We start from the raw sequence: 19,748 nt of genomic DNA, 5'->3' as shown, positions 1-19,748 counted from the left end.
AATTTTGTCAGGGGGCCCTCCCGCGATTCTCCCACGCCACGTGGGGAGCGGTGAATCACGCCCACAGTCCTTTCTCTCTCACCCACACTCCCCCTCTCTCTCACACACACAGTCCTTTCTCTCTCAACCACACTCCTCTCTCACACACACACACACCTCCCTCACACACACTCTCCTCTCTCACACACACACTCCTCTGTCTCTCTCACATACAATCCTCTCTCTCGCACATTCATCCCCTCTCACACACACACACTCCTCTCTCTCCCTCACACACTCCTCTCTCACACGCACTCATCCCCTCTCACACACACTCCTCTCACACACACACACACTCCTCTCTCTCTCTCACACACTCCTCTCTCACACGCACTCATCCCCTCTCACACACACTCCTCTCACACACACACACACTCCTCTCTCACACACACACACTCCTCTCTCACACACACAGGGCGGAATTCTCCGCTCCCGGGAAGAATCGGGAGGGCCGTCGTGAACTCGGCCGAGTTTCACGACGGCCTCGGAGGCCACTCCTCGCCACCTATTCTCCCCTCCCGGCGGGGCTAGGAGCGGCGCTCCGTAAATCTCGGCTGCGCGGGTGTCGCGCCGAGAATGACGCCGCCGGTGCGCCTAATGGCGTCAGCTGCGCATGCGCAGGTTGGCCGGTTCCAACCCGCGCATGCGCGGCTGACGTCACGACGGCTGACAGCTCGAACCCGCGCATGTGCGGTGGCCGTCTTTCCCCTCAGTCGCCCCGCAAGACGTGGCGGCTTGATCTTGTGGGGCGGCGGAGGGGAAATAGTGCGTCCGATTTGGACGCCGGCCCGACGATCGGTGGGCACCGATCGCAGGCCTGTTCCCTCCCGAGCACAGTCGTGGTGCTCTTTCCTTGCTAGGCCACCTACAAGCCCCAAACGAGCTTCTCACTCCCGTTTCACGACGGCAGCGACCAGGTGTGTTTGCCGCCGTCATGAAACGGCCACGAACGGCAGGCCGCTCGGCCCATCCGGGTCGGAGAATCGCCGGTCGCTGTGAAAAACGGCGAGCAGCGATTCTTCCGGGGAGTGGTGGGTGGGGGAGGGGGGGGGGGGAGAATCGCGGGGGGTGTGAATTTTGTCAGGGGGCCCTCCCGCGATTCTCCCACGCCACGTGGGGAGCGGTGAATCACGCCCACAGTCCTTTCTCTCTCACCCACACTCCCCCTCTCTCTCACACACACAGTCCTTTCTCTCTCAACCACACTCCTCTCTCACACACACACACACCTCCCTCACACACACTCTCCTCTCTCACACACACACTCCTCTCTCACACACACTCTCCTCTCTCACACACACACACTCCTCTCTCACACACACTCTCCTCTCTCACACACACACACTGCTCTCTCACACACACACACTCCTCTCTCACACACACTCTCCTCTCTCACACACACACACTGCTCTCTCACACACACACTCTCCTCTCTCACACACACACACTCCTCTCTCACACACACTCTCCTCTCTCACACACACACGCTGCTCTCTCACACACACACTCTCCTCTCTCACACACACACACTGCTCTCTCACACACACACACTCCTCTCTCACACACACTCTCCTCTCTCACACACACACTCCCCTCTCACACACACACTCCTCTCTCACACACACTCTCCTCTCTCACACACACACACTCCTCTCTCTCACACACACACTCCTCTCTCTCTCTCACACACACACTCCTCTCTCACACACACTCCTCTCACACACACACACTCCTCTCTCACACACACACACTCCTCTCTCACACACACTCTCCTCTCTCACACACACACTCCTCTCTCACACACACACTCCTCTCTCACACACACTCCTCTCTCACACACACACACTCCTCTCTCACACACACACACACTCTTCTCTCTCTCGCACACACACACTCCCCTCTCACACACAAACTCCTCTCTCTCGCACACACTCCTCTCTCACACACATTTATCCCCTCTCACACACACTTCTCACACACACACTCCTCTCTCTCTCTCACACTCCTCTTTCACACATTCTTCTCTCTCTCGCACACATACACTCCTCTCTCTCACACACACTCCTCTCTCTCTCACACACTCCTCTCTCTCTCACACACTCCTCTCTCACACACATTCATCCCCTCTCACACACTCCTCTCTCACACACAGTCCTCTCTCACACACACTCCTCTCTCTTTCACACACTCCTCTCTCACACACATTCATCCCCTCTCACACACACTTCTCTCACACACCCACACTCCTCTCTCTCACACACACTCCTCTCTCACACACACTCCTCTCTCTTTCACATACTCCTCTCTCACACACACTCCTCTCTCTCTCACACACACTCATCTCTCTCTCACACACACTCCTCTCTCTCTCTCACACACACTCCTTTCTCTCTCACACACACACTCCTCTCTCACATACACACACTGCTCTCTCACACACACACACACACTGCTCTCTTACACGCACTCCTTTATCTCACACACTGCTTATCACACACACTCCTCTGTCACACACACACTCCTCTATCACACACACACTCCTCTCACACACACATCTTCACTCAGTCAAACACACTCATCCTCATAAATGCACACTCATGCTCACAAACCGCACTCATCCTCACTCGCACACTCATCCTCAGAAATGCACACTCACCCTCACAAACACACACACATCCTCACAAACGCACACTCATCCTCACTCGCACACTCACCTCTCTCAGAGGCTCAGTCACTGACTGTGCGGAGTCTGCACGTTCTCCCCGTGATGGCGTGGATTTTCTCCGGGTGCTCCGGTTTCCTCCCACAAGTCCCAAAAGACGTGCTTGTTAGGTGAATTGGACAATCTGAATTCGCCCTCAGTGTACCCGAACAAGCGCTGTAGTGTGGCGACTAGAGGATTTTTACAGTAACTTCATTGCGGTGTTAATGTAAGCCTGCTTGTGACACTAATAAATATTATTATTACATTATTAAAGGAGGATAGGTCCTTTGACAGTGCCTTGCATACCTGCTGTGGTGATCCTCGCCTGAGTCACCAGGGGGCAGCGCGGGGACACCCATAAAAGGAACGCCGAAGGCCCGCCTCCGCCACTTGAAACCGGAGGGGCTGGAGTGGCAAGAGGTGCAAGTAACTGAAGGGTGCTAGTCTGTTTGGGGCCTAGTTGCAGAACATTGAAGAGCAGCCTTTTCTCAAGTGTAATCTGTAATTTATTGTGGGACACAATAAATCATCCTTAACCTAAAGACGACTTCGAGCATTCTTTCAAGAAGCATAACATGGTACAGGAGTGGCTTCTCTGAACAGAGGGAACCAGCGCTACCAGCAAGACAAAGAAAGAAAAAGACAGCAGACAAAGAAGAAGCACCAGCAACAGGCAGGCCACCAGACTTTGCAGCCTCTCAACTTCAGACGACTTTCTGCAACAATGGAACACACGCTACTTCCAGCACCAATGAGAGCTACAGGTAATTTAAATTATAATTGGAAAATGTTCAAACAACAATTTGAAATGTACTTGTTAGCTCAGGACTTACATACAGCCACCGATGGAAAGAAAATTGCACTTTTAATCACATCGTGTGGCCAGCAACTGGTAGACACATATAACTCTTTCACATATGCGGATACTGAAGACAAAACTAAGTTTCAAGTGATAATGGCAAAATTGGATGAACACTGTAAGTCTCAATCCAATGAGATCATTGAAAGATTCACCCTCCGTCACAGACTCCAAAAACAAGGGGAGACTATCACCCACTTGGTCACAGAGTTACGCTTGCTGGCACAAGGCTGCAACTTTGGTGATTTAACAAACTCACTCATCAGAGATCAGCTAATCTATGGTCTTGCTGACAAAAAACTAAGAGACTCACTATTACTTCAAAACGATTTAACACTAAAAACTACCATAGAAAAATGCTTGTTACAGGAGCAGAAAATGCAGCAGGTACAGGAGCTATTTGAAAAACATTCCTTACAAAACACCCACCACGAGGACGATATAAAGATGGTGAATTCCCCTCACAGGTCGTCTCTTCCGTTTTCCAGGCCGTCTCTTCCGTTCTCTGGCCCGTCTGCGCATGCGCAGCATCTTGAAAGACGCGAACCCGGAAGTGATCGGTCCGCGCATGCGCACTATTCACAATACCGGCCCTGGTCTGAAAACCGCAATGCGCATGCGCGAACGCAGCATACGCATGACGTCATGACGTGTCATTACTGCGGCTCCTCCCACTTAAAAGGGCAATGTCCTGCCCAAGGAAAAAGGTGCAGAAAGTGTTCAAAAATGAATCACTTCGCCTCCCAATGTCAATCCACAGCTAAATTTCACTCGTCCACTCAACGGCATGGCAACCTGAAAGTCCGCACAGTTGATGTCACGAACACTCAGGCTCCCGACGACAATTTTTCCGACCATGAAGAATTCAACTCCTGGGAGCACACGTACAGCATTGGCATTATTAATGCCACAGCGGGACCACAGGAGCTGACGACACAACCTCGACACGTGCATGCCATCAACTCTGCAAGTGAATGGACTGCCACGGTGCACGTACAGGACTTCCCCATCACGTTCAAACTGGACACGGGAGCCTCAGCAAACTTGCTAACGAGCAAAGATCTCGCATCGGTCCCAGGGACGCACGAGGTGTTACCTGCAGCATGCAAGCTCACTGACTACAACGGCAACCCGATCATCTCAAAGGGATCCTGCCACCTACAAGTTGCCAACAAAACTGTCGTAACAGGCCTACGCTTTGAGATTGTGGAAGTCAACAGGTCCTCGCTGCTCGGCGCTCAAGCCTGCAAGGATTTGCAGCTCATTCAGCGGATTTTCATGCACACGGCTGCATCATCACGCATTTACGAGGACATACAGCTGCTACTCACCGACTACCCCGACGTTTTCTCGGGCATGGGTACACTGCCCTACACGTACAGAATCTTGCTCAAAGAGACAGCCATACCGGTTGTTCATGCCCCACGGAGGGTCCCGGCTCCATTGCGGGACAAGCTAAAAGCCGAACTTCAGCGTCTCCAGACTCAAGGCGTCATCTCAAGAGTCACACAGCCGACTGACTGGGTCAGCTCGCTGGTGTGCGTCAAGAAGCCATCTGGTGAACTTCGGATCTGTCTAGATCCCAAAGACCTGAATAAGAACATTCGCAGGGAACACTACCCGATCCCCAAGCGCGAGGAAATCACGAGCGAAATGGCAAAAGCTCGCATCTTCACCAAGCTTGATGCCTCACAGGGTTTCTGGCAAATGCAGCTCGATGAGTCCAGCCGCCTGCTATGCACCTTCAACACGCCGTTTGGAAGGTACTGCTATAATCGGATGCCCTTCGGCATTATATCTGCATCCGAAATATTCCACAGAATCATGGAGCAGATGGTAGAAGGCATCAAAGGCGTACGTGTCTATGTGGATGACATCATCATATGGTCGGCGACGGAGAAAGACCATATTGCGAGGGTGAAGCAAGTCTTCCAGAGGATCCACCACTTTGGACTCAAGCTCAACCGGGCCAAGTGCACTTTCGCACAGTCCTCTCTGACATTCCTGGGCGACACAATCTCAGAGCACGGGGTGAAGCCGGACGCTGAGAAGATCGCTGCAATTCAGAGCATGCAGCGACCACAGGACAAGAAAGCGGTTCTAAGGTTCCTGGGATTCGTCAACTTCCTTGGTAAATTCATACCCAACCTGGCAGCACGGACAAAGGCGTTGAGGAACGTGACAAGGAAGGACACGGAGTTTGCCTGGACCCAGGCTCACCAGGCTGAATGGGATGATCTAAGATACCAGCTGATGGCAGCTCCAACGCTTGCATTTTTTGACCCGGTGAAACCTACCAAGATCTCCACTGACGCCAGTCAACATGGGATTGGTGCTGTGCTACTGCAACAGGATGACCAGTTGGACTGGGTTCCAGTGGCTTACGCTTCACGGGCGATGACCGCCACAGAGTGCAGGTATGCACAGATAGAAAAGGAGTGCCTAGGGCTAATAACAGGAGTGACCAAATTCCACCACTATGTGTACGGTCTCCCCACTTTCATCGTGGAAACGGATCATAGGCCGCTGGTCAATATCATTGACAAGGACCTCAATGATATGACGCCGCGCCTACAACGCATGATGATGAAGTTGCGCAGGTACGACTTCACGCTGGTCTACACCCCTGGCAAGGACCTTGTGATAGCTGACACGTTATCACGAGCCATGGACGCTGACAACCCGCCACTGGCGTCCATCAATGATGTGGAAGCTCATGCACAGTGGTGCAAGGAGACGCTCCCGGCAACGGACGAGAAGCTGCAGCAAATTCGTCAGGCGACACAGGAGGACGCTACCCTCCTTCAAGTCCTACACAACCTGCAGCATGGCTGGCCAAAGGGGCGGTGCCCACAGTTCCAGAATGTCAAGACTGAACTATCCGTGGTCGATGGCATTATACTGCGGAACGACAGGATCGTCATTCCAATGGCTCTCCGGGCGGACATCCTCCACAGGATTCACGAGGGGCACCTTGGTGCCGAAAAATGCAAAAGGAGAGCGCGCCAATCTGTTTACTGGCCAGGGATTAACGAGGACATCACCAACATGGTGCTCTCCTGTGACACGTGCCAAAGACATCGACCGGCACAATGCAAGGAGCCACTGCTGCAGCATGAGATGGCCACGTCACCATGGGACAAAGTGGGCATTGATTTGTTCCACTCCATGGGCCGCAACTATGTCCTGATCATTGACTACTTCTCCAACTTCCCGGAAGTCCTGCAACTCCCGGATCTCACAGCAGCAGCCGTCATCAAGGCCTGCAAAGAAACTTTCTCCAGGCATGGCATCCCACGGACGGTCATGTCCGACAATGGTCCTTGTTTTGCCAGCTGGGAGTGGACGGACTTCGCCAAGATTTACAATTTCCAGCACATAACGTCGAGTCCCCACTTTCCGCAATCGAATGGCAGGGTGGAGAAAGGTGTCCACATAGTTAAGCAACTCATCAGCAAGGCTGCGGACTCAAAATCTGACGTACACTTGGCCCTCCTATCGTACCGTTCGTCACCTTTGAGCTCGGGACTATCACCAGCTCAGATGCTTTTCAACAGGGATGTGCGGACAACTTTACCAGCGCTACACTTCACCAATCCTGATCACTCGCCTGTCCTGGATCAAATGCGTCAACAGCGGCAAGCGCAAAAGCAGCACTATGACAAGCAGGCCAAGGTACTGCCACCGTATGCCATCGGCGACACAGTGAGGCTGCGAAACCCAGCTGGGGGTTGGTCCAAAATGGCGGTGGTCCTCCGCCTAACATCGCCACGGTCCTACGTCGTGCAGTCGGATGATGGAACAATGGTTCGACGAAATCGGCGAGACCTTCTGAAGGTCACACCTCGTCCACGGGTCCTTCCGACACTCGATCTGCAGGACACACTGGATCCACAGGACACGGTCATACATCTTCCTGACACCCCAACAGCAGATGTCCGCACGGACACAAACGACCCTGGATCTCCAAGCCCACTCAGGAGGTCTACACGGATCAGATGTGCACCTGACCGTCTGAACCTGTGAACATGGACTGACAAATGCATCGCCCTGCCCTGTTCTGTGTATATATATATATAAACCTAACTCTTTACCTTTGTGTTTTACTACAGCTCTGCAACTACGAAAAAAAAAAAAAAAAAGTGAAGAAGGGGGATGTGGTGATCCTCGCCTGAGTCACCAGGGGGCAGCGCGGGGACACCCATAAAAGGAACGCCGAAGGCCCGTCTCCGCCACTTGAAACCGGAGGGGCTGGAGTGGCAAGAGGTGCAAGTAACTGAAGGGTGCTAGTCTGTTTGGGGCCTAGTTGCAGAACATTGAAGAGCAGCCTTTTCTCAAGTGTAATCTGTAATTTATTGTGGGACACAATAAATCATCCTTAACCTAAAGACGACTTCGAGCATTCTTTCAAGAAGCATAACACCTGCGACCCCAACTGCGATGAAGAACAGGGAAAGCAAAGCATGTGAACACCACCACCTGCACGTTCCACCCCAAGCAACACAGGATCCTCACTTGGAATTACATGAGCGTTCTTTCACTGTCACAGTGTCAAAATCCTGGAACACCCTCTCTGACAGCACTATGGGTGTACGTACACAACATGGAGTGCAGCATTTCAAGAAGGCAGGTCACCACCACCTTCTCAAGGGCAATTAGGGATGGGCAATAAATGCTGTCTAGCCAGCGAAGCCTGCATCCCATGAGCCAACCAATAAAATAAAAGGTATAGTTTGAGAAGAAAATTGTATCTAAATCCATTGTTGTCTGTTGAGAGATCTATAGCTGTCTGCTCCGTATTCTTGTCACTGTTAACAGTAGAAAAAACTATCCCCACATTAAATTCTATCAAAGGATTAAATTAATTCAAATACAGATAATAATTATGTCTTCACAGATAATGCATCACTTTTTTGTTCAGATTTTAATGTCTGGTCCAGATTACGATTGGCTGGAAGAAGATGCATTTCCCACCGGATCCCTCATCCCATTAATTCACAATGTGTGCGCTGAATACTTGTGTTGCTTGCCTTATAATAGGGCGGCACCACTTTAATTGAACACATTTAATGATCCAAAATATTGTCAGATAATTGCAGAGAATGACAATGTGATTAATTAGTTGAGCGATTTGCTCCAGAGGCGTAAATCTGTAACCTGACAACATCTACTTGCATTGCAACCATACAGCTCTTATTCCAAACTCCATCGCCTTCCAAGATTGCTCAGTGAGTTGGCGCAGTTAAATGTGTCTGTATTTTATTCATTTTTCTGATGATACAACGTTTCTCTGTTTCCTCCACACTGTGCCCAGGCACAAACTATTGCTAATTGTTGTCACTTGCTATTATTTCTCCAAATCTTTCCAATTGTGCAGAGCAGAGATTGAGGCCGGTGATGCAGCAAGTGTGCACATCAGCATTTCATTTTGGAAAGAAATAAGCTCGGGACCCGAGCTTTGACGAATCAATTCAGAAGGTTCTTGGGGTGGGGGTGGGGGTTTGCTGTAGCCCTGCATTCGGCTCGTGATTATTTGTCTCATTCAGGAAGAACAGGAAAGGAGGGTTTGCTCGTTGTTCCGTATTCAGTCCAAGGGGACAAATTGGGACTTGACGGAATTCTCTTGTCCTGGATATTTGAACACCAGCATATCAACAATCTAAAAATAAAATAATTCAGAGTACCCAATTATTATTTTTTTTCCAATTAAGGGTCAATTTCGCCAATCCACCTGGCCTGCACATCTTTGGGTCGTGGGGGTGACTCTCGATAATCAACCTCCCAGTCAAGCCGCCTTGAGGAAGGAAACGAGCTGTTGACAGCGAAAATTGTGTCTGGGTTTTCCAACATGTTCAGCAGTTTGGCCATCTCTTGTAGCCCAGTGAATTAAGCTCCATTCTGGCCAAACCCATGACTTCTTAAGCAATGGTGTCTCTCCCTGCTTCCACAACTGTTATGTTTAATGCCTGCCTTTTTGTCCATTTGAAGTGGAGGGCAGATATTCATTTGACTTAGGCCCATGATAACTACGCTGCGTATGTTTCTTGTTTCTGAGACATTGATTTGGATTTTGCAACCCTTCCCGCTGGCGGAAACTTCCGATCCCGTCGGCGGCCAATACCAAAAATATGCCGCGGGCAGGGGATGTTGGGAAGGGGGGTATCCTGTCCCTCAGTGAAGAACAAGGATGACAATGCAGGGCACCGGCAAGATTGGAAGGATTCAGAGAGAGGATGGAATAAATTGAGATGTGGTTAAGTGGTGCCGAACTTCAATAGAAAGGTCCTGTGGGTTGGAGGTGGGTGGTTAAAATGAGAAACATCGGAGACGGGATTCTCCCGGCTCAGTGTTGACACCGGCGTAAACACCGGAGTGTTTCACGCCGGCGTCAACGAGCCTCTTGGTCCAGCGATTCAGTGGGTCACAGGGGGCCAGCACGGCGCCAGAGTGCTCCACGCAGCTCCGGCGCCGATACGTGGCCCTGCACTGCCCGTGCAGGTCCGCGCATGTGCGTGGTGGCCATTTCCTCGCCGGCGCATGCGCATGGTGGCCGTTTCCGCTCCAGCGCCGCGCAACATGGCAGAACCCTACAGCGGGCGGAAGCGGAAGGAGGTAGGCCCCCTCCAGATCACAAGCCCCCGCCGATTGGTTGCCCCCGATCGCAGGCCTGGATGTCATGGAGGCCCCCCCGGAGTCTGATCCTCCCACCAGGAACCACGCCGGTGGGACCCGGCGGGAATTTGGCAGGTCAACCGCGGAGAATCGCCACGTGGGCCTCCTTCAACGGACCCCAAACAGCGCCATGTCGACTGTGCAGGTGCGACTGGCGCCGATTGTCTGGTCGCCGGAGAATCGCGTCCCGGTGTCAGAGCGGCGTGGTGGGAATTTCTTGCTTCACCGGCGATTCTCCGACTCGGCGTGAGCTTGAAGAATCCCAGCCATGACTAAGATGTTGTATTGTTTTACAGGTTTGGGATTGGTAGCGTTAAAGTATGAGATACTGCAATGAATACTCGGCAAAATTATTACTGGAGTTGATTCAATGAGATAGTAAAGATCAATTTTGTATTTTAATCACTGACAATTTGTAGTTTGCAGCAGGGTGGAAAAGCGCCATTAAAATTTGATCTTCATAAAGTCTTAAGGGTTGAAGTGGCCAATATGAGTCATGGTAAAATGAAAAGTCAGCTTTATACAACAGAACCATATTCACTTGAAAGTCAATTGAAACTCTCAAACTTTATTCATGCTTGACTAACAGCCTTTTATAAAAAATCCCTCTTGCTGAAAGGTCAAATGGAAACCCAACTCTCAGCAGAGGTGACACTCTTCTGATTCCCAGCCCAACACTGATAGCGAAGAAACATAAGTGGCTCTTACCAGAAAGTAATTCTGCTTTAACTCAAAACATAAACTAAACTGGGAAATAATTCAAGCGAGAGATCAATCGCAGCCAAAACATTATATTATAGCACCAGTATTATCTGCCATCAACACCGCATGCAGTTGCTATTCAACACACAGAGATCATTGGACAGGCCACTGGCGCTCAGCTATTACTGATTGAGCAAAAGTCTGTTGTGCTGTACTGAGGGATATTCAATAGTTTCCAAAGGAAGTCATCTTGATTAAGATATGCTGGGCCAATTTTCAAGTGAGTGCTTGCATTGTGTGAGTGTCTCGCCAGCTGCCCACCCATTGAAAGTCCAAAACACTTTTGTGAGCAGGACTCAGGAACTTCCCTTCAGTGAGCTACTCCCCGTGTAGCTCACTTGGCCAGACAGCCGGTTCATGATGCAGAGCAAGGCCAGCAGTATGGGTTCAATTCCCGTACCAGCTATGGTTACTCCTCCTGAGTGGTTAGCGCTACTGCCTCACAGCGCAGGTTCAATTCCAGCCTTTGGTAACTGTCTGTGTGGTGTTTGCACGTTCTCCCATGTCTGCGTGGGTTTCCTCCGGGTGCTCCGGTTTCCTCCCACAGTCCAAAGATGCGCAGGCTAGGTGGATTGGTCATGATACATTGCCCCTTAGTGTCTAAAATGTTAGGTGGGGTTACAGGGTTACGAGGATAGGGTGGGTGCATGGGCCGAGTGGTGAGACCATCAATTCACGCGACACATGGTTAGAAGTGAACAGTGGTTTTAATTGTCTTACAACAGAGCCTGCCTGTGACGAGATGAACTCCAGATGAACTGGCAGGCAGGCTCTCAGCATCAACCTTTATACTTCCGGTTAGGGAGAGGAGCCATGGGTGGAGCCATGGGCGGAGCCAAGGGTGGAGTCCAGTACAAGCTCCTCATCTCCCCCTATGGGTAGAGCCGCGCAACTACACGTGATCCAATACATTATACAGGCTCAACACATGTTGTACAATACAGTGTGGATTATTAGTATTTATAATTCACCACACCGAGGTAGGGTGCTCTTTCCAAGGGTCTTTACTTACCTGCCAAGAGTTTCCCAACTCATCCCCACACTTCAGATTCTCACAAACACATTTCTCCGCACACCCTCTCCCTCTTTTCTCATCTTCTCCTCAGTAACATCATCCACAGATGTCAGGTCAGATATTCCCTTACACACTTGTTAAACATCTTTGCATTTTTCTCTATAAATGCAAGTTGTTGTTATTTGTATTTTATATTTTTAACAAATAGACTCTTTCAATTGCTCCTTAAGCAAAGATTTCCTGCTCTTTATTACCTGGACTTTGAAGACAGGTACGGCCTGAGTTTGGTTCCAAAGAACAAAGAAAATTACAGCACAGGAACAGGCCCTTCGGCCCTCCCAGCCTGCACCAATCCAGATCCTTTATCTAAACCTATCGCCTATTTTCCAAGGATCTACTTCCCTCTGTTCCCCGCCCGTTCATATATCTGTCCAGATGCATCTTAAATGATGCTATCATGCCCGCCTCTACCACCTCCGCTGGCAAAGCGTTCCAGGCACCCACCACCATCTGCGTAAAAAACATTCCATGCACAACTCCCTTAAACTTTCCCCCTCTCACCTTGAAATTGTGACCCCTTGTAATTGACACCCCCACTCTTGGAAAAAGCTTGTTGCTATCCACCCTGTCCATACCTCTCATAATTTTGTAGACCTCAATCAGGTCCCCCCCCCAACCTCCGACTTTCCAACGAAAACAATCCTAATCTACTCAACCTTTCTTCATAGCTAGCACCCTCCATACGAGGCAACATTCTGGTGAACCTCCTCTGCACCCTCTCCAAAGCATCCACATCCTTCTGGTAATGTGGTGACCAGAATTCAGGCAGTATTCCAAATGTGGCCTAACCAAAGTCCTATACAACTGTAACATGACCTGCCAACTCTTGTACTCAATACCCCGTCCAATGAAGGCAAGCATGCTGTATGCCTTCTTGACCACTCTATCGACCTGCGTTGCCACCTTCAGGGTACTTTGGACCTGAACTCCCAGATCTCACTGTACATCAATTTTCCCCAGGACTCTTCTATTGACCATATTGTTCGCTCTTGAATTAGATCTTCCAAAATGCATCACCTCGCATTTGCCTGGATTGAACTCCACCTGCCATCTCTCTGCCCAACTCTCCAATCTATCTATATTTTGCTATATTCTCTGACAGTCCTCCTCGCTATCTGCAACTCCACCAATCATCTGCAAACTTGCTAATCAGACCACCTATGCCTTCGTCCGGATCATTTAATACTCCTTTGATCTCATCCAAATAGGTGTCGAGTGCAGATATAATATTGGATAGATAAAGAACTAAATTCCTTCCAAATTCACCAGCAATGCTTTCAAGACAGTTATAATGTCGTTTCCTCCACATTGCTCCAACTCCATTGTGGCGGAATAGAGTTCGACTACCCCTTATCGTTTTGCACGTGAGTCAAACTTCCACTATGTATTCCATGCAAACTGCAACATAACCCAAAGGAACAGTGAACTGTCTCACTCTCCGGCATTCAGCTGACCTTTACAGAGTCAAGTTGGTTAGAGCTGGATCAAGAACTTGTTATAACCGCACGGATCTTAAGGGGTGGGGGGATGATTGACCGTCCCGTGGATTTATTTTAGTTTATTGACAGTTCCAGTGTACAAAAAACCCCAAAGCAATTCCAAAATAATGATGAAAACAATAAACAGGCAGCAATACAATAATGTCACCAACACTCCACCTTTATGAAGAAGACAAACCAAATCACAGAACAATGACATGAACCAGAAAACAGGCTATTGAAATAAAATGAAATGAAAATCGCTTATTGTCACGAGTAGGCTTCAATGAAGTTACTGTGAAAAGCCCCTAGTCGCCACATTCCGGCGCCTGTCCGGGGAGGCTGGTACGGGAATTGAACCGTGCTGCTGGCCTGCTTGGTCTGCTTTAAAAGCCAGCGATTTAGCCCAGTGAGCTAAACCATTGTGTAATGAAGGTATCAGCATCCAAACCAACCCTCACTCCCTCCCCTTCAGCTTCTGACAGCAGGCTCGATTCAGTGGACAGCCGCTGGGGGCGACACGACTCTGGCGCAGAGCACAGCGGAAGAACGAGGGAGCGCATCCACCCCCTCTCCGAGAGCAAAGACACGGATAAAGGGGCTGTAGCTGATAAGTAGACAGTTACCAATACAATAAGGATACAAGCCTCTAAATCAACCCACCACTCCCTCCCGCTCCCACAGGACCCCGCCGCAGGGCACGTTGGATGAGTGAGAGAACACCCCATTCCTGGAGCTAAGCCTCAGGCAAGAATGGCAGCAGCTGACAAACACATAGGGTCGGATTCTCTGTTCCTGTGTCTAAGTGCTGACGCCAACGGAGGATCCGTGGTGTTCCACGATGGCAAAATCGTCGGCACACCCGCACCGATTCTGAGGCGAGCACTGGCGCTGTGTGAAACATCCGCGGGACGCGTGGAAAATTGTGGGAGAATCGCTGGGTCCGTGTTGGATACGCGCAGGGCTGACAAGCTGCAGATGCGCACATACCTATACACCCCCCACACACACACTGATCGCACCCGAAAAGAGTATCCGTCCACCCTGACCCTGCAGCCCACCTCCTGACCACCCCCACTACACCCCAGCCCTGGCAGAAGCCATCCGGCCAGCTGTGGGCAGTGTATGGCAATGTTAGTCACTGTCTGTACGCCCTCTCTCTCTCCACAGCCGCCATGCCAGGCTCACGACCGCTGAGACGCTGTCAGGAACTCCGTCTATCGGAGGCAGAGCATCGTGGGTGGGCCCGAAAATGATATGCAAACGCCGTTGTGACTGCGTGCGTCTCAATGACCCGATTTGGAGGGGGCAATGCTTCATGGCCCAGCATCAAACCGGCCCCTGCCGGGATCTCAGCGTCGGGAGCCATTCTCTGGCTGATTGTCGTTCCCAATTTTGCCATCTGGCCATGGAGAATCCCACCCAAGGTCTCCAGACATCGCACAATACCCAATTAACAATACAAAATCTCCCCCTCCCTCCCTCCGTCCCTCCCTCCCGCCCTCCGTCCCTCCCTCCCTCCGTCCCTCCCTCCCATAGCCCCAATAGTAGACCCGCATCAGTGGAAAGTCACCAAACTAATCCACCAGAAAAGTCACACCAACACAGAGTATGGCTGAAGAGAGAGAGAGTAACACCCCCCCCCCCCCCCCCCTCTCCTGCACTGGCAGTGATTCCTGAAACTCAAGTCCACCAGAAGCAAGATGGGCCACAGCAGACAAGCCCACGGCATTGAGGCAATAAACAGTAAACAACAACATTGTAATAATAAGGTAACACTTCCAAACACAAAATATAAACAGGCAAAAATACAAAAAAGCACCAGCATTTTACACAACTTCCAAACCAGGAGCAGTAAACAATCACACTCACAATAAAGTCACCATTAGTCCACAAAGGTATCTCGACACAAACTTCAAGTTGTTCAGCGGATCGTGCCACCACCCCTTGTCTACTGAGTACCGGCATCTGGTCACCTGACACCACCCAATGCAAGGTCCGGGCCACAGGAATAAAGGAGGCAGTAGCAAGCAACTCCCACTTCCAAACATGAAACAGTAGACAGTCAAAAGTCAATAAACAGTCAATATTACAACAAAAGTACCATTAAAGTGCAAGGGTGATGCACGATCAATAACTCCCGAAGCGAGATTGTAGGACAATTGAAGGCTTTATTGAACTAGGTGTTTCCCCCAGCAGTGCAGGTACAGAAATGTAGCAGCTAGGGAAACACAGACTCTTATACTCTGTCTTACTGGGAGGAACCAGCAGGCAGGCTTCACCAATGATCTTACAGTATCAGGTACCTCCAACACCAATGATCTTACAGCATCAGGTACCTCCAACCTTGGTACCGTAATACACCTAATACGGACTACCACATTCACCCCCTGTTAAAAAAAGAGTCCGGTGGGGTGGTGGTCTTGCGTTATACAGTGGTGGAGGTTATGGCGGTACCCGTCGGTGGTAGTGTTTTGCCTTTTACATGTCACACAAATTATTTACAGGTATTTATTTACAGGTAAATTTCATAATGAAGCTATTCGTCGATCGGGGGCCCTGGTCGTCCTCTGTGATCATCATAGTTTCGGCGCCGGCTCGGGCATCCGTGACTCTGGGAGCGTGGCTTCTTCAGCTTCATCACCCCTGGGCGGGGCCAGTGGAAGGACCGATCACCCTGGGAAGGGGGCAGCCATGGGAGGGTGGGTAGGGTTGGTGAGGGGGGTGTGGGTGGGGATCCAGCGGGCGCCAGGTCCCGGAGGGAGACCGTATCCTGCCGGCCGTCGGGGTATGCCACATAGGCATACTGAGGGTTAGCATGAAGGAGGTGTACCCTCTCAACTAGTGGGTCTAACTTGTGCGCCCACACGTGTTTGCGGAGCAGAATGGGTCCAGGAGCTGCCAGCCAGGATGGGAGCAAGGTTCTGGAGGAGGACCTCCTAGGGAAGACAAGGAGACTTTCATGAGGTATTTTGTTGGTCGTGGTACACAGCAGTGATCGAATGGAGTGGAGAGCATCCGGAAGGACCTCCTGCCAGCGGGAGACTGGGAGATTCCTGGACCGTAGGGCCAGTAGGATGGTATTCCAGACCGTTCCGTTCTCCCTCTCCACCTGCCCGTTTCCCGGGGGTTATAACTGGCCGTCCTGCTCGAGGCAATGCCCTTGCTGAGCAGGGATTGACGCAGTTCGGCGCTCATGAAGGACCCCTATCACTGTGGACGTAGGCGGGGAAACCGAACAGGGTAAAGATGCTGTGGAGGGCTTTAATGGTGGTGGCAGCGGTCATGTCGGGACAGGGGATGGCAAACGGGAACCGGGAGTACTCGTCAATCACGTTCAGGAAGTACGTGTTGCGGCCGGTGGAGGGGAAGGGCCCTTTGAAGTCCATGCTGAGGCATTCAAAGGGGCAGGAAGCCTTCACCAGATGCACTCTCTCTGGCCGGTAGAAGTGCGGCTTGCACTCCGCGCAGATTTGGCAGGTACTGGTGACGGTCCTGACCTCCTCGATGGAGTAGGACAAGTTGCGGGTTTTGATAAAATGGAAGAAATGAGTGACCCCCCGGGTGGCAGAGGTCATCGTGGAGGGTCCGGAGTCGGTCCACTTGTGCTTTGGCACATGTGCCACGGGATAGATCATCAGGAGGCTCGTTTAGCTTCCTGAGACGATACAAGATCTCGTAGTTGTAGGTGGAGAGCTCGATCCTCCACCGTAAGATCTTATTGTTCTTTATCTTTCCCCGCTGTGCATTATCGAAGATAAAAGCTACCGACCGTTGGTCAGTGAGGAGAGTGAATCTCCTGCCGGCCAGGTAATGCCTCCAATACCGCACAGCTTCTACTATGGCTTGGGCATCCTTTTCAACGGAGGAATGGTAGATTTCGGAGGCATGGAGGGTGCGTGAGAAGAAGGCCACGGACCTGCCAGCTTGGTTGAGTGTGGCCGCCAGAGCTACATCAGATGCGTCGCTCTCGACTTGGAAGGGAAGGGATTCATTGATTGTGTGCATCGTGGCCTTTGCGATGTCTGAATTTATGCGACTGAAGGCCTGGCGGGCCTCTGCCGACAGGGGGAAAACCGTGGATTGGATTAGTAGGCGGGCCTTGTCTGCATAATTAGGGACCCACTGGGAGTAATATGAAAAAAACTCCAGGCAACGTTTTAGGGCCTTGGAGCAGTGTGGGAGGAGGAACTCCATGAGGGGGCGCATGCGTTCGGGGTCAGGGCCTGTGACTCCATCGTGCACTATGTAGCCGAGGATGGCTAGACGATCGGTGCTGAATATGCATTTCTCCTTGTTATAGGTCAGGTTAGGGATCTGGCGGTATGGAGAAATTTACAGAGGTCGGTGTCGTAGTCCTGCTGGTCATAGCCGCAGATGGTGACGTTGTCAAGGTATGGAAACATGACCCGCAAACCGTACCAGTCAACCATTCGGTCCATCTCCCGTTGGAAGACCGAGACCCCATTTGTGACAACCGAAGGGAACCCTTAGGAAGTGGTAGAGCCGCCCATCTGCTTTGAATGCAGTGTACTTTCGGTCGTCCGGGCGAATGGGGAGCTGGTGGTAGGAGGATTTGAGGTCCATTGTTGAAAAGACCTTGTATTGTGCAATCTGATTGACCAAATCAGATATGCAGGGGAGAGGGTACGCGTCGAGCTGCGTATACCTGTTGATGGTCTGACTGTAATCGATGACCATCCTGTGCTTCTCCCCGGTCTTTACAATCACTACTTGAGCTCTCCAGGGGCTGTTGCTAGCCTCGATAATGTCTTCCTTCAGTAACCGCTTGACTTCCGACCTAATGAAAGTCCAGTCCTGGGCACTGTACCGTCTGCTCCTGGTGATGACGGGTTTGCAATCAGGGGTGAGGTTCGCACAAAGGAAAGGTGGTTCGACCTTGAGGGATGCGATGCTGCAGACAGTGAGGGGGGGTGGGTATAGGGCCGCCGAATTTAAAAGTTAAGCTCTGGAAGTTACATTGGAAGTCCAATCTCAGTAGTGTGGCAGCGCAGAGGTGAGGGAGGACGTAGAGTCGGAAATTCTTAAACTCTCTTCCCTGGACCGTGAGGTTAGCTACGCAGAACTCTGTGATCTCTACTGAGCGAGACCCGGAGGCCAGGGAGATTCTCTGATTAACTGGGTGTATGGGAAGGGAACAGGGCCTTACCGTGCTGGGGTGTATAAAGCTCTCTGTGCTCTCGGAGTTGATCAGGACATACGCTCGGGCGTTATGGGAGGCTACATCTAAGGAGTTTGCAAGGGCCCATGCCTCCTTGAGACTTAGTGTCTCTTTTTCCAGCAGCCGCTGGCGGACTTGAGAGGACAGCATACCTGCAACAAAGGCGTCCCAGATTAAAAGTTCAGTGTGGTCGTTGGCTGAAACTTGCGGACAGTCACAGTTCCTACCTAGTACCAGCAGTGCGCGGTAGATTTCGTCTAGCGCTTCCCCCGGAATTTGTCGTCTGGTAGCCAGAAGATGTCAGGCATAAACCTGATTTACTGGGCGGATGTAGCGTCCTTTCAGCAGGGTCATTGCGGCCTCAAAACCGTCCGCGTCTTTGATGCGCGTGTAGATTTCTGGGCTCACCCTTGAGTGGTGAACTTGCAGTTTCTGGTCCTCCGTGGGTGTAGTTGTGGCCGTCCTGATGTATCCGTTGAAACACGCCAGCCAGTGTTTAAAGGTCGCCGCTGGGTTTGCCGTGTGGGGGCTAAGTTGCAGACACTCCGACTTGATGCGGAGCTCCATTCTTAAAATTTAGTTCAATAAATTGATGCACAATCACTAACTCCCGAAGCGAGATTGTAGGACAATTGAAGACTTTATTGAACTAGGTGTTTCCCCCAGCAGCGCAGGTACAGAAATGCAGCAGCTAGGGAAACACAGACTCTTATACTCCGCCTTACTGGGTGGAACCAGCAGGCAGGCTTCACCAATGATCTTACAGTATCAGGTACCTCTAACACCAATGATCTTACAGCATCAGGTACCTCCAACCTAGGTACCGTAATACCCCGAATACCGACTACCATAAAGAGCAAATATTCCCCCATTTCAGCCCAGTAGTTATTCAGCCAAATCCTCCCTTCGACTCACTCCAGGTCAAAGAAGCAGAAGGTGCAACAGGAAGCAGCCCCACAGCATATAGGTGGCTGCAG

This window comes from Scyliorhinus canicula, chromosome 17, assembly GCF_902713615.1.
Source record: "Scyliorhinus canicula chromosome 17, sScyCan1.1, whole genome shotgun sequence".
Taxonomy (NCBI): Eukaryota; Metazoa; Chordata; class Chondrichthyes; order Carcharhiniformes; family Scyliorhinidae; genus Scyliorhinus; species Scyliorhinus canicula.
Note: the sequence above shows the minus strand (reverse complement) of the source record.